The sequence below is a fragment of the Chlorocebus sabaeus genome, chromosome 25, assembly GCF_047675955.1.
Source record: "Chlorocebus sabaeus isolate Y175 chromosome 25, mChlSab1.0.hap1, whole genome shotgun sequence".
In the NCBI taxonomy this organism is placed as follows: domain Eukaryota; kingdom Metazoa; phylum Chordata; class Mammalia; order Primates; family Cercopithecidae; genus Chlorocebus; species Chlorocebus sabaeus.
Window position 1 is genome coordinate 53,611,408 of NC_132928.1, and position 16,629 is coordinate 53,628,036.

The 16,629-nt window shown below is 34.2% G+C and overlaps 1 protein-coding gene across 6 annotated transcripts in view; it reads left to right on the plus strand.

The window, feature by feature from the left end:
* COP1 (COP1 E3 ubiquitin ligase) overlaps positions 1–16,629 on the plus strand; it is a 259,066-nt gene that overhangs the window by 74,221 nt on the left and 168,216 nt on the right. The gene's annotated exons all lie outside the window — the stretch shown is intronic.

Sequence of the window (16,629 nt, forward strand, 5' to 3'; positions counted from 1 at the left end):
TTGTTATCTTTAAGCCTAGAATTCAGTTCTGATATGCACAGGATCTTTGTCAATGGAATATTTATTATGTAAGTACATACAGGGAAGAAAAAGTTGTCACATCACAAAAAGTTCACTAATAATGATTCATTCCCATTGTCTTATTCCTCTCTGTTTAACAGTAGCAAATTTTTTTTTGTATATGTTGTTTCCAGATCTTTGTTACTCAGTCTGTCATTGATTGTTGGATTTTATGAACTTGTGACAGTATAGTGAATTTACTTAATTGCTCTGTTTATTGAATGCCTCTGATATGCTAGGAGCTATTCTAGGTGTTGGAGCTAGCTGACAAAGTCCCTGTCCTTTTGGAACTTACCTTTTGGGATGTGTGTGTGGAGGTTGGGGGAGATACTGAAAGGGCTAATGTATAGCGTAGTAGTATATAACATAATACAGTCATGCACTGCATAATGACATTTCAGTCAGTGATGGTCTGCATATATGATGGTGATCTCATAAGAAAATAATGATCTCATAAGCACATAAAGAGACCTAATATATGGCACTTGATATTGGCGTTGCAGATCAAGTAGGGGAAATGACTGATATTCAGTAATGGTGCTGGGACATTGGTTTTTTGCATATATATATTCACATATATATACACATATGTGTGTGTGTATATATACACATATGTATATATATATATACCATCTTGGTTTGTGTAAGTATACTCTGTGATCACATAATGACAAAATTGCCTAATGACACATTTCTCAGAATGTGTCCCTGTCATTGAGTGATGTGTGACTGCACTACCTTAGGAAGAATAATTAGGCATGCTAGGGGTTTGCAAGAGGATTCTGTTTTAGTTTTCATAGCCAGGCTTCTCCAAGGAGGTGGCATCTAAGTTGACACATTAATCAAGTAAAGACTAATTATGATAGAAAGTTATGGGATGGTGTTAAACAGAATCTGATTTAGATTTTAAAATGTTTACTTGGATTCCTGTGTGGAGGACAGAGAAGATACTACCAGTGTCCCTCTCAACCCCCTGACATTGGAAGCAAGGGAGAAAAGTTAGGAAGCATTGTAGCAGTCAGAGGAGAGGAGGTTGGTTTGCATTAGGATTTTATTGATGAAAAAGGTAAGAGTGGTTGTATTGTAAAATAAAGTAGCAGATCTTGTAAAACATACTAGATTTCATGAAGTTTATGAAAATGTTGTTGGAGAATTGCTAAAATTGCTTGCAAAGCTATCATTAAATTAGATTCTAGCAGTGTTATATGGGTTAACAGTTCAAGAAGCAAAAATACGCAAACAGTATTTTCTTCAAGAGTGTTTTGATGTTTTCTGTAAACAAGTGATTTGAGTATCACTGAAGGCTTCAGAGAGGCACTTGGGAAAAATGATGTAGCCCTTAAATACTCTGAGTGAAAATGATCCTTAAGATTACGATTTGAAATCAGACATGCTGACATGAATATTATCTTTTATAATACTATTAATATTTGATTTTTCTTTAAGCAGCAGCATGTAGTTGCAATTTTACTAATCATTTTTCTTTCAGAATTGTTAGCTTTATTATTTAAATGCCAGACAATTTTTGTTCTTATTCCTCACTAAAAAGTTTTGATCTGTCTTTTAAACAGGCTTACTTTACAAAGTTCTTTTCTAGATTTGTTAGTTTTCTGTAATAATTATCTTTATTATATGTCAGGTCACTGAATCCTTTACATAGATTCTGGGTTTATGTTTAGATTATGTATTTAAATGAAAAAGAAAAGCAGAAGCCAGATAATGGTATTCCCTCCCTTTCCCAGTCCCCCACAGAACTTTATATTCTACCTACTTTGATTAGCTGTAATTGTCATATCCTGTTTTACTGCTTCTGCCTTGTTTAGATCCTTAGCATCACCTAATCTAGCAATAGTCTTTTAACCTATCCTCTTATGTGTTGTCAGAAATATGATGTTTCTTTCCTGCTTAAAAATTTTCAGTAGCTGCCTATCATGTACGTTGGTTTAGATCCATCTCTTTGCATGACCCTCCATAATTACCTAGCCCCAGCCTACTGTTTTCGTGCTTTAAAGTTGTATGTAACTCTCAAAGCAGAATGTTAGGGTATCTTTGCTTATACTATTCCTTTTGCCTAGAAACTTCTCCTGGATTCAACTGTTAAGTAACTATCCCCAAAGACCCCAAACCTAGGGTGAGGTCTTTCTTTTTATTTTTTTATTTTTTATTTTTTTATTTTTTGTTTTTATTATTATACTTTAAGTTCTAGGGTACATGTGCATAATGTGCAGGTTTGTTACATATGTATACTTGTGCCATGTTGGTGTGCTGCACCCATCAACTCGTCATTTACATCAGGTATAACTCCCAATGCCATCCCTCCCCAACCCCTCCCCATAATAGGCCCTGGTGTGTGATGTTCCCCTTCCCAAGTCCAAGTGATCTCATTGTTCAGTTCCCACCTATGAGTGAGAACATGCGGTGTTTGGTTTTCTGTTCTTGCGATAGTTTGCTGAGAATTATGGTTTCCGGCTGCATCCATGTCCCTACAAAGGACACAAACTCATCCTTTTTTATGGCTGCATAGTATTCCACGGTGTATGTGTGCCACATTTTCTTAATCCAGTCTGTCACTGATGGACATTTGGGTTGATTCCAAGTCTTTGCTATTGTGAATAGTGCCGCAATGAACATATGTGTGCATGTTTCTTTATAGCAGCATGATTTATAATCCTTTGGGTTATACCCAGTAATGGGATGGCTGGGTCATATGGTACTTCTAGTTGTAGATCCTTGAGAAATCGCCATACTGTTTTCCATAATGGTTGAACTAGTTTCCATTCCCCCAACAGTATAAAAGTGTTCCTGTTTCTCCACATCCTCTCCAGCACCTGTTGTTTCCTGACTTTTTAATGATTGCCATTCTAACTGGTGTGAGATGGTATCTCATTGTGGTTTTGATATGCATTTGTCTGATGGCCAGTGATGACGAGCATTTTTTCATGTGTCTGTTGGCTGTATGCATGTCGTCTTTTGAGAAATGTCTGTTCATATCCTTTGCCCACTTTTTGATGGGGTTGTTTGTTTTTTTCTTGTAAATTTGTTTGAGTTCTTTGTAGGTAACTATCCCCAAAGACCCCAAACCTAGGGTGAGGTCTTTCTATTCTTTTTTCAGATGCCCTTTCCCTAAAAACTTAAGGGAAGGGAAAAGGAAGCAGGAGATAGAATTAACCACTTGTTTTGTAAAGATTTCTACTTATTTTGATCCTGTTTCTATAGTATGTGTTACTTTGGAAAAAATACATGTTTTCCATGCTGTACTGTAATCCTGTGAATATTGGTTTTTTCGTATACTTCCACATTTTTATGTATTTACATATAATAGGGACTTAAATATAAGGTTTTGAGTAAATATATACCTAACCTAGAATGTCATTTAATTTTCAATTTGTGAATTTACTGAAGCATGACATTAGTATACTTAATAAGTAAATAATTATTTTAATCTTACTATAAAAGCTATCAGTTATGCTTCATTGAGGTGAGGTGTTTAAAAAATAAAAATTAAAATCAGTTGAATTTTTTAACCTTTTAAGCTTTCATCCATTTCAAACTTTCCATATAATCAATCAAACCTATGACTGCTATACTTAGAACCTTTTTAATCTGTTTTAAATTCTAAAGAAGGAAAGTCTTCACAATTCTCAGTATAAATCATAGTTTACATTTTATTGTTGCGTAGTTGTGTGTGTCAAATAATGAGTAAATCAGAGATTAGTAGGCAAGCATAGTCTTTTATTTATTGTGAAGTGGAATTGGTTCTTTTGTATAGGAGGGTGATTATGAGGATATATATCCTATTTGCCCTTCTAGAGTATTATTAATTTTTTAGACATTTTTTAACTTTTTAGCTCAGACTTTATTTAAATAATACGGCAAAACACTTTTGTTAGGTTCTCTTCCTGGCAAATAGGACAGTGCTGATTTTTTTTTAGATTAAAACATACTTAGACTAGGCTTGATTTTCTCTGAATTTTTGAGAGCGTAAACTGGGTGGACTCTACATGGATAACAAATGTAGATGTTAGGCTCTTTAAATATTATTTAGTTTAATATTATGTGTAATTGAATAGAAAGGACTGCTAAATAACTTATTATCAAGCCTATGAAGCCATTAGCTTAGTATAAACCTAGTATTACCTCTTGTGGTTAGCTGTATATCTGGTGTGATGAGGAACATTGGCATACTATGCATTAGATTTTAAATCCTCGTCAAAGCCATTGCAGTAACTTTGCTTTTAAATTTCTGAATGTATCTTATTGATGTCATTTCTCTCTTAGAAATAATTATCTCATAATTGCTTTATTCTTTGTCTTTAAGCAGTTTTGGAATGGTGAGTTATTAGTCTCTTCTGTGTGTTCAGAACATCAGAGAACTTAGTTTGAAAAATGATGTATTAGTTGAAACTTCTCTATCTCCTTCAGCGGGGTATGCTTTATAAGATCCAGATAGTTGCTGGAGTTAAATTTGCATAGTAAGTCTTGTTTTTCTAAGATGGTATGTAAATGTAGTACGAAATACAAGTACTAAATAAAATTTTTTGATCTGTAGTCTCTTGTCTTTAAAATACTTTTACTGATAAATTGCTGTTGATTGAAAGTTTAATTCATTTTTTAAAAAATTGTCATGCAGGCATGCATTAGTGTAAATTCTGAATTGCCTGTTTTCTGTGCTAGAGGAAGGAGGAGATTTATGAATAAAATATGTAGGTAAGACTTTTATATAAGACACTTTTGATTTTATTTACTCTAGCAAACATTTTTGAAGCATACCTTTTATTTGTGTTTCTATAATTTTGACAAAGTTCCAGATGAATCAAAGTATAGGGATAATAGGAAAAAGCAAGGAATCATTTTATGGAGGCTAGGAATATTTAACATTAAAAATATATATGTAGGGTAGTGATCTAATACCTTGTTAATTCATATATTTTATAATTTGAATACATTAATGATATTTTAAAAATGATATTGCATAATAGCTTCTGGACTACATTAAGAAATTCCTCTAGTTTACTCTTGTCACTCTGTGCAATTATACTAATCTCTGGTCATTGAAAGAATATATGCTTGGGATGGGTATGGGGGACAGGGATGAGTCTTTAGTAGATGAAAAGTGAGCCATCTTCCCTATTTTTGCATAGCGGGTCTTTGGCTGGATTATTACCCCTGACATTGTTGTCTGCCACTTCACATGTTAATGCTTAAGTTCTTAGTACTTTTTGGCAACTATTATTGGTTCAACAACTTTATTTTATTTGATATGTTTTTTTCTTAATTCAGGAAATGTTTTTATGAACAAGTTGAACTAATCCTTAAGGGGAAGTTTATGACAATACAGGAAATTATCTGTACACAGGCTAATACTTTTTCTCAAATCTTCAAGGTTAGGTGATTATAAATGGATTTTTAAGAAATCTCAACTACACTTGCATTGGAGAGTTTTGAACATACATGGTGTTTTGCTGTATTTTAATGAAGCTACCTTTATGTGAGAGTAGTAAAACCATTTGATTGTTTTATTCTTGTGAGTACTAAGGGTTACTTGACTTACGTCTGACCCTAAACCATGCCAAGGAGCTGAACTTGATGCCAAAGTCAGTAAAATAATTGAAGAATCTTAAGGAATCTTGATTGTGAACTAAAACAAACACAAAACACAGGAAACCAACTTCCATGGCAATAACGTAGGGGATACTCTTCGTACACCTGTAATTTCTCATTAAAATTGACAGGTAATAGAAATTCAGTAAGTTCTGAAAACGTTTCTTGAAACTGTAGTTTTCTTTAGAATAGTTGAAGAATTTATTTTCAGTCATTCAGCCAGTATTTGAGGTGTACCAGGCATGTATAAAACACTGTGTTAGAACCCAATTATTGAGAGAAAATATTTGTAAATCATATATTGGATTAGGTGCTAATGTGCAAAATATACAAGGAACAAAATATACAAATACTCTATGAAACAACCTATTTTTAAAATGAGTAAACGACTTGAACAGGTATTTCTCAAAAGAAGACGTAGAAATGGCCAACAGACATATGAAAAAAATGCTGAACATCTCTAATCATTGGAGAAATGCAAATTAGTGCACATCACCTCACATTTCTTAGATTGGCCATTATCAGAAAGATGAAACAAATGTTGATGAGGATGTGGAGAAAAGGGAGCTCTTATACACTGTTGGTGGTATTATAATTAGTACAACTACTTTGGAAGACATTATGGAGGTTCCTCAAAAAACTAAAAATAGAACTAATAATAAAAATACGATCCTGCAATCCCGTTAATGGGAATATTCTCAAAGGAAATAAAATCACTATGAAAAAAATCCCATCTTCTTTGTCCCATTATTCACAGTAGCCATGCAAACAATATAAGTATTTATCTAAATGGATGAATGGATTTAAAACATATGTTGTGTGTGTGTATATATACATACACACACACACACACACACACACACACACACGAATACTGTTGCACCTTAAAAAAAACCCAGGAAGTTCTGTCATTTGCACCAACACAAATGAACCTAGATGACATTATGTTAAGTGAAATAAGACAGGCACAGAAAGACAAATACTGTATGATCTTGCTTACATGTGGAATCTAGAAAAGTTGAACTCACAGAAGTAGAGCATAGTATGGTGGTTAACAGAGATTAGAAGTGGATGGGGAGAGGGGAGAAGTTGGTCAGTGAGTACAAAGTTATAGTTAGAAAGAATCAGTTCTGGTGTTCTGTTGTGCAACAAGGTGGTTATAGTTAATGATAGTGAACTGTGTATTTTAGAATAGCAAAAGAGGATTTTAAATGTTCTCACAAATATTTGAGGTGGTGGATATGCTATACTCTGATCATTTCACAATGTATGCAGGGATCACAATATTTTATACCTCATAAATATTCACAATTATTATGTCAATTAAAGATAAAAATGTAAAAAACACTGTTAGGCACTGGGATATATTTGTGAATATGACAGACCCAAGAACCCTGTTCTCATGGTTACATATTCTTAGGAGGAAAAATAAGATATGTGGGAGAATTGATTATTCTCTTTAAAATTTGGTGTAAGTAGACTTTTTGATTCCAATAATTTATAATCATCAAACTGTTTAACTCAAAAACTGTAGTAATTATGATTAATTGGTAGGCATTTCAGGATTTCTATAAAATATCCTTGGGTTCTTGATAAGAACTAAAATCATCAACAGAATGAAGGATAAAAATCATATGATCATTTCAGTTGATACCTAAAAAGTGATGTTGATGCCAGGTGTGGTGGCTCACACCTGTAATCCCAGCACTTTGGGAGGCCGAGGCGGGTGGATCATGAGGTCAAGAGATCAAGACCATCCTGGCCAGCATGGTGAAACCCTGTCTCTACTAAAAATACAAAAAGCTGGGCGTGGTGGTGCACACCTGTAGTCCCAGCTACTCAGGAGGCTGAGGCAGGAGAAATCGCTTGAACCCAGGAGGTAGAGGTTGCAGTGAGCCGAGATTGCGCCACCGCACTCCAGCCTGGTGACAGAGCGAGACTCTGTCTCAAAAAAAAGAAAAGAAAAAAAAAAGTGATGTTGATGAAGTTCAGCATTCCTTCATGATAAAAACCTTCGATAGATTGTTTGTAAAAGGAACACACTTCAACATAATAAAAGCCATATGTGACAGACCTATAGCTAGTCGTACTAAATGGTGAAAAAGTGAAACCTTTCCTCTTAGATCTGGAACTCAACAAGGATGCCCACTTTCACCATTGTTACTCAACATAGTACTGAAAGTCCTAGCTAGAGCAGTCAGATAAGAGAAAGGAATAAAGGGCATCCAGATTGGAAAGGAAGAAGTCAAATTATCCCTGTTTGCAGATGATACGATCATATATTTGGAAAAATCTATAGACTCCACCAAAAAACTATTAGAATGAAATGATATAGATTCAGTAAAGTTGCAGGATACAAAGTCAACGTACAAAAATCTGTAGCATGTTTATATGCCAGCAGTGAACAATGTGAGAAAGAATAAAACGATACTCTTATTTATAAAGCCACAAATAAAACTAAGTACTTAGGAATTAACCAAAGAAGTGAAAGGTATGTATAATGAAAACTATAAAGCACTGATGAAAGAAATTGAAGAAGACACAAATAACTGGAAAGATATGCCATGTTAATGGATTGGAAGAATCAATATTGTTAAAATGTTCATACTATCCAAGCAATCTACAGATTCATTGCAATCACTATCAAAACACCAATGACGTTCTTCACAGAAATAGAAAAAAATATCCTAAAATGTATATGGAATTACAAAAGACCCGGAAGAGCCAAAGCTGTCCTGAGCAAGAAGAACAAAAATAGAGGAATCATATTACCTGATTTTAAATTATACTGGCGTAAAAACAGACACATGCCAATGGAACAGAATAGAAATAGAGGACCCCGAGACAAATTCACACACCTATAGCAAACTCGTTTTTGACAAAGGTGCTAAGAACATACATTGGGGAAAAGACATTCTGTTTAATAAATGGTGCTGGGGAAGCTGGATATTTATGTGCAGAAGAATGAAACTTGATTCCTACTCTCATCATATGCAAAGATCAAATCAAAATGGATTAAAGACTTAAAGGCCTCAAACTATGAAACTACTACAAGAAAACATTGCGGAAACTCTGGGCAAAAAATTTTTGAGTAATACCCCACAATCACAGGCAACCAAAGCAAAAATGAACAAACGGTACCATATCAAGTTAAAAAGCTTCTGCACAGCAAAGGAAACAATCAACGAAGTGAAGAGACAACCCACAGAATGGGAGAAAATATTTGCAAGCTACTTATCTGACAAGAGATTAATAACCAGAATATACAAGGAACTTAGACAATTCTATAGGAAAAAAAAAATGTAATAATCATTTAAAAATGGGTAAAAGATTTGAATAGACACTTCTCAAAAGAAGACAAAAATGGCAAACCAGTGTATATAGAAGTGTTCAACCTCGTTGATCATCAGAAATGCAAATCACAACTACAATGTGATATCATCTCACCCCAGTTAAAATGGCTTTTATCCAAAAGTTAGGCAGTAACAAATGCTAGTGAAGATGTGGAGGAAAGCGAACCCTTGTCTGTGCTGGTGGGAATGTAAATTAGTACAACTACTATGGAGAACAGTTTGGAGGTTCCTCAAGAAATTAAAAATAGTAGCGTATTACCTAACAATCCCACTGCTGGGTATATATCCAAAAGAAACCCATATATGAAAGAGTTATCTGTGTTCCCACGTTTGTTGCAGCACTGTTCACAATAACCAAGATTTGGAAGTAACCTATGTGCCCATCAGCAGATGAATGAATTGAGAAAATGTGGTACACATACTCAATGGAGTACTATTCAGCTGTAAAAAGGAATGAGATTCTGTTATTTGCAACACCATGGATAGAACTGGAGGTTATTATGTTAAGTGAACTAAGCTAGGCACAGAAAGATAAACAACCCGTTTTCAGTTATTTGTGGGATCTAAAAATCATTTGAACTCATGAAGATAGAGAATAGAAAGATGGTTACCAGAAGCTGGGAAAGGGTAGTACGGGGCTGGGGAGGTGGAAACGTTTAATGGATAAAAAAAAAAAAATTAATTAGAATGAATAAGATCTAGTATTCGATAGCACGACAGGGCAACTATAGTCAATAATAATTTAATTGTACATTTAAATATAAAAGTATAATTGGATTGTTTGTAACACAAAGGATAAATGCTTGAGGGGATGGATATCCCCATTCTCCATGTTGTGATATTACATGTTGCATGCCTGTTCCAAAATACCTCATGTACTTTGTAAGTATATACACCTGCTGTGTACCCAGAAACATTAAAAATTTAAAAAAACTTAATAAGATCTAAAATCACTGCTTGACAAAGATGTTAAAAGTTCGTTTAAATTCTGAAGTCTGAGGTGTGAAGAAGCCAGATTGCAGTGTTCATGACTGTCAACCAAGACTCTTATTTGAAATGCAGATTTAAAAAAATCTGATTGATTAGGTTTGAGGTAGATCTCAGATTCAGATGCAGACCTGGGGTTGGGGCGTGACAGAGATGCTACTTTAGAAAATATAGGAAGATTGATTTAGTAATTGATGATAAGCCTGTGTTACTTACATGTGTTTAAATAAATCCTTAAATCTGACATGCTTATTTTCCTTTTTATAAGAGAAAGTTCAAATATTCAACATAAACATTTTATAACTGCATATTTCATGTTTTGTGCAGGATGGGGGTAAAGATTTTTAATTATTTTACTCTATTCTGTAAAGTTACACATTCTTCTGTAATGTCTTTGAAACACCTCAGATAAAGTTTCTGGGCTTGAGAGGGCCAGAAAAGTTGAAATCAAGTCTCTGTAAAGGAAGCAAAGTATTGGTATATACCAGCCATTCCCTGTTAATTCCATTTGTATGCTGTGATCAAAGCCTCATGTTTATGACTTTTTGTCCTTTCGGGTTAGAGTCATTTAGAATCACATAGGAAACTTTTTACCCCTTTAATTATTATAGATGTACTTTGATTCTAGGAGATCAGACATGGGGGTACATAGGGAAACCAAAGCAAACCAACTTTGCTTAGGTATAAGGACAACCGTATACAAATGTAAAATTTCATGTGCTGTTATCATTTACCATTTCTGCTGCTCATGCTGTCTCTCCTACTGAAGTCCCGTCATATTTTTCCCATTCACCACATCCCCCAATCTTTGAATTTTTAATTAATTGTTTTTGGAATGCTTCTTCTAATTATTTCTGGAATAATTCTGATGTTATTTCAGGTAGTTCTTTTTTTTCTTTTTAAACAGGTTCTTTTTTTAAAAGAACCCTGGTGGATTGTATCAACTATATCACCTGATAATTTAAAATTTCTACTGTGTGAATTACAAATAAATTGTAATCTACTCCAACTTGTTGGAAAGTGGTAATAGAATACAAACTAGTCAAATACACCACTTTGTGTAATGAACTGAAAATTTCACTGATTTTGTTAGAGGCAGATCAGTCTTGTTGGTCTTATTCCTTTGAGCTTATTTTTGTCTATTTTAGAATTCTACCAACAGAAGTAGTTTACTTCCAAAAGTAATAAAGCAATAGACTCAGACCTGTTCCATCTTTTAGAAATTTTCCTTCCTGCTTGCTTTTTATATCTGCTAGCAGTAAGTTTCTTTCTAAGGAAACTCCTCTTAAAAAGAAAACTTTTAAATGAGCTGCTCTTTTGCTTTCCTTTTTCAGTTTCAGAATTATTATGTATTAAACATTTTAAAAGGCAGTAGAAATATTAGGTTCTATAGTCCCCATATGCATTATGTAACTATGACTCTTTGTAACCGTGTACTAATTAAAAGACAAGAGGGTGCTGGGTAAATTTTTTTCTGAAGTTCTGAAACACTGTGATAGCTTCTGTTGTTTGAAGAATAAATTGCCCCTATGTCTTTTATGTAGAAATCATAGATAAGTACTCTATCCTTAGTACTTTTGTTGTTGCACTAACCTTGCATTCCTTAAGTAAACCTAAATTTGTATGATATATAAGTTCCCAAAACGTTTTTGGAAATCTTTTGGGTCAGAGTATAGTCATATTCCTTTCCTGCCTTTACCGATTTTAGAAAGATAACAGAGTACATATGCCATGTATCATATAATACTGATGGAAGAATAAGAGGGACTTTCCCATAATCAAGCACATTAGTATTTCAACATTGAAACATGATGTCAGATGTGTTCAGACCAAGTTTTTTGTTTTTACCTTTAAATAGGTTGCAAACAAGCATTTGATTTTCAGTGTTTTGAATTTTAGGTCTTATATAATCTTTTTGAGCCCAAACTTTTTTTTTTAAGGCCAAACTATATTGCGAAAAATCTGTTTACTGCTTAAAAAGCCATTGTCATCACCAATATTTATTTATACAAAATTTGTGTCCTTGAAATTCAGATACCATGAGAAGAGTTTAGTATTATCTGTTTCCAAACAGGCAGTGAGAGAAGATTTCATTTTAATTTTCAGTTGGATTTTGCATCAAAATCAGGAAATCTATTTTAGAAATACTAGAGTGTTTAGAATGTCCTAGAGGAGAACTGCATTTATATGTTGCAGCTATCAAAGTAGTATTCCAGCTGTGGAATTGTGTCATTGCACTCCAGCCTGGGTGACAGAGTGAGATCGTAAACAAATGACATTTAAAGACATGAAAATAATGTCTGGTACATAGTAAGAACTCAATAAATGTTAGCTGCTGCTGTTATTGTTGTGGACAGATTAGTCGCATAGATTTTGGGTGATATATTTGACTACTTGTGTCAAATGTTAAAGGGTATATGGAGTAAAACAAGAAAAAACATGAAGAATGATTTTTAGTATCGCTGTTTTGGTTGCTCAATAAATGGGATTTACTATTAATTTAAAATAAAATTTAAAATATTGAATTATTTAAAATTTAGTATTTTCAGGTTACTTCTTAGTGTTTTCTTTTGGAGAAACTGGTTCAGTAACTATATGTAGAACACTGGAAAGGAGCAAGTTTTATTTGTAGCTCCATTTGATTTATTTATTTAAATGTAGACTCTTTTTTCTCTCTTTTACATTTATAGCAAAAAAAATCAATGATAATAGTCTAATTTTATGTGAGTATGTGGCATTTTGGACTCTCTTTGATTCCCTTATTCGTAATTCCATATTTATTGTCTACGTTTATCCTAAAACGATCTCAATGTGCTTTATTTTTGCTCATTGATTTAAAATTTCTCTTTATAATTTAATTAGCTAATATATCTACTAATAATTTAAATTTAAACCATTCTTTTTCAATATAAAAGGCTAGTCTAAAATCAATATGCCTTTTATTTTTCCAAGAGTGAACCATTGTTTTCTCTTGGTTACCTCTTCATTATACTATACCTCATATGTGAAATTGACTTAATAATCTTACCTTCTAGTTAGGAAATATGTCTTTGCTTTTGAAGGAAAATAATCTAGGTGAAAATAGTTATATGACATCTACTTGCATAACTGAATTTCTTTGATACCTCAAATTAACAGCTACTTGCATAACTGAATTTCTTTGATACCTCAAATTAACAGCTACATTGTTTTTACTTATTTTAGCAAAGCTTCTCATTGTTACCAGCAAGAAGATTAGGAACTGTTTTATTATCTTTTGATTAAAGCGTATTACTCCTCTATCAGTTTTACTTACTACTCTGAAAATTTTTTTCCTTGACATCTTTTGATGTCTTTATTAAGTGTTTTTTGTTGTTGTTGTTTTGTTTTGTTTTGTTTTGGAAGTGGAGTCTTGCTCTGCTACCCAGCACCGAGGCTAGAGTGCGATGGTGTGATCTTGGCTCACTGCAACCTTCGCCTCCCAGATTCAAGAGATTCTCCTGCCTCAGCCTCTCTAATAGCTGGGATTACACACACTTGCCATCACGCCCGGTTCATTTTTGTATTTTTGTAGAGTTGGGGTTTCACCATGTTGGCCAGGCTGGTCTTGAACTGCTGACTCAGATGATCCACCTGCCGCGATTTCTTAAGCTAGTGTAACTTTTATAATTTTATTGACATTTATTTGAAAAATACATGATTCTGTCTTATATTTATAGGTTTCTGTTTTTCATTTTTCTCTTTAAAATATGTCTATGAAGTGGGAGCTTATCCAGGATTTTCCTGTTCTTCAGTTAGAAAACATAAAGTGCCTAGGTAGTTTATATAGCATGGTGGTTCTTGTGTACTCTGGAACTTGACTGCTTGGGTTTGAATAATAACATTGCTATTTCCCAGTGTTGTTATCTTGAGCCAAATATATAATCTCTCAGTGCTCGAGTTTTCTCACTTGAGAAATGAGAATGATAATAGTATTATCTACATTAGAGCTGTGAAGTTTATTTAGGTTAGTGCATAGTAAACCCTCAGTAATTGGTACTGTTGATATTGTTATTGCCATCTAGTGACTGCAGATGAATCAAGAGTTAAGTAGTAGTACAGCACCAGAGTCAAGAGGGACCCAGCCGTGTCAGTGCTTTCTAATATTCTTTTTTTTTTTTTTTTGAAATGGAGTCTTGCTCTGTTGCCCAGGCTGGAGTGCAGTGGCGTGATCTCTGCTCACTGCAGGCTCCACCTCCTGGGTTCATGCCATTCTCCTGCCTCAGCCTCCCGAGTAGCTGGGACTACAGGCACCCGCTACCACACCCGGCTAATTCTTTGTATTTTTAGTAGAGACGGGGTTTCACCATGTTAGCAAGGATGGTCTCGATCTCCTGACCTTGTGATCTGCCCACCTCAGCCTTCCAAAGTGCTGAGATTACAGGCGTGAGCCACTGCTCCCGGCTATATTCTTTTCTGTGTGTGTGTGTGTATGTGTATGAATGTATGAATGTATCATATATATTAAGCAGAATTAATGGGTTTTATTATTCAAATTTTTCTGTTGCAGTCTGTATTATACCTTTTTCTTAGTGAATTTAATTAAGAACTGCTAGAAAATAAGTTTCATATTCTGTAATCATTAATAAGATACTATTTTTAATTCTTAGTTTTATCTGCAGTAAACTGATGAGTATTTTTTAACATATATGAAATGTAGAATTATATCACTGTATACACTGAGATATCAGTATTCATTTTTTTGGCTTGCAGTCACAAAATTCTGAATCATAAATCCATAAAAATGTATAGCTGGAAATGTTCTGTTCTGTAGGCCTCTAAATATGCAGCTACATGATTTTATTAATGTTATACAAATGCTAGGGGATTGAGTTTCATTAGGAAGAACAGAGATTTTTAATGCATTGCATTACTTCACTTTCAGTCCTATTAGTCTCTGGATGGAGTAAACTGAAAATAGCATGCAGTCTTGTCATACCAGTGTGTGACTCTATAGGAAAGGCAAGCAATGGTTACATTTTATCTAAATAAATTCATGACAAGAACATTTGATTTCTTTATGTGGTTAAGTTCTTTAAAGGCTCTTTTATAATTCAGTTTTGCTATAGGAACTGTTAACACAATTAAGGTGTTTTTTTTTTTTAAATGTGCTGTATTTTTTGGCACTCTCTAACTTTATTTTTTCATTGATACATAGTATTTTGTACATGTCTATGGGGATACTTGTGATATTTTTTACATGCATAGAATGTGTAATGATCAAGTCAGAGTATTTGGGAGTTATCCCATCACCTTGAGCATTTATCATTTCTTCTGGCTATTTTGGTTTTGGTTTTGGGTTTTTTTGTTTTTGTTTTTGTTTTTGTTTTTGTTTTTTGAGACGGGGCCTCTCTCTTGCCCAGGCGGGAATGCAGCGATGCGATCACAGCTCATTGTAGCCTTGACCATTTGAGATTAAGTGATCTTCCCACTTCACCCTCCTGAGTAACTGGAACCCCAGGCATGCACCACCACACACAGTTAATTATATGTAGAAAATGGGGTCTCACTATGTTTTCCGGGCTGGTCTTGAACTTCTGGGCTCCAGTGACCCTCCCACCTTGGCCTCCCAAAGTGCTAGGATTATAAGCATAAGCCACCGTGCCCGGTCTCTTCTAGCTATTTTGAAATATATAATATATTGTTGTTAACTATAGTCACCTTAGTCTGCTGTCAAACCTTAGAACTTATTTCTTTCGTGTAATTGTGTGTTTGTACCCATTAACTATGCCTTTAAAAAAAAGACTTCTGTGTAGGCAGATTCATATGATTTATTTTTGAAAATGTGAAGTTTTATGTTACTAATCTTGTTAATAAAAGAAACTAAAATTTATTGAATATTTACTGTATTTTGGCATCATACTGTGAACTTTACATGCATTATCTTATTTAAATCTCAAACTTCTCTGATGTGTCTTCATCATTTAGTAGATGGAGAAGCTAGAACTCAAGTAAGATTAACCTCTTGCCCAGAGTCAGGCTATTCACTTCTATGGGTAAAATCCAAACTGTGTACTTCTAAGAATACCTCCCATGCTTTAACCTTTGAGGTTCTTTCAGTACTAAGTAATTAATCATTTTGTATATTTGCATATAGAACCATTCTAATTAGTAATCTCAATTTCTAAAATTTTATAGGGTAGAAAGAATATAATTTTGTTGTTGTTGTTGTTGTTTGTTTTTTGAGACAGAGTCTCGCCCTGTCACCCAGGCTGGAGTGCAGTGGTGTGATCTCAGCTCACTGCAATCTCCATCTCCCAAGTTCAAGTGATTCTACTGCCTCAGCCTCCCAAGTAGCTGGGATTACAGGAGCGTGCCACCACACCCAGCTAATTTTTTTGTTTTTAGTAGAGATAGGGTTTCACCATGTTGGTCAGGCTGGTCTTGAACACCTGACCTCAGGAGATCCGCCCGCCTTGGCCGCCCAAAGTGCTGAGATAACAGGCATGAGTGGCCGTGCCTGGACTAAACATGTTTATAATAGAAATAGAGAAAAAGAATTTACAAAAAGTAAATCGTAATGTATACAGTTGGTATATATGTCATGTGATTTTCAGTTGTTGATAGTTTTTTATGTAGGGCTTATTTAAAGATGGGAGGGAGATAGGAA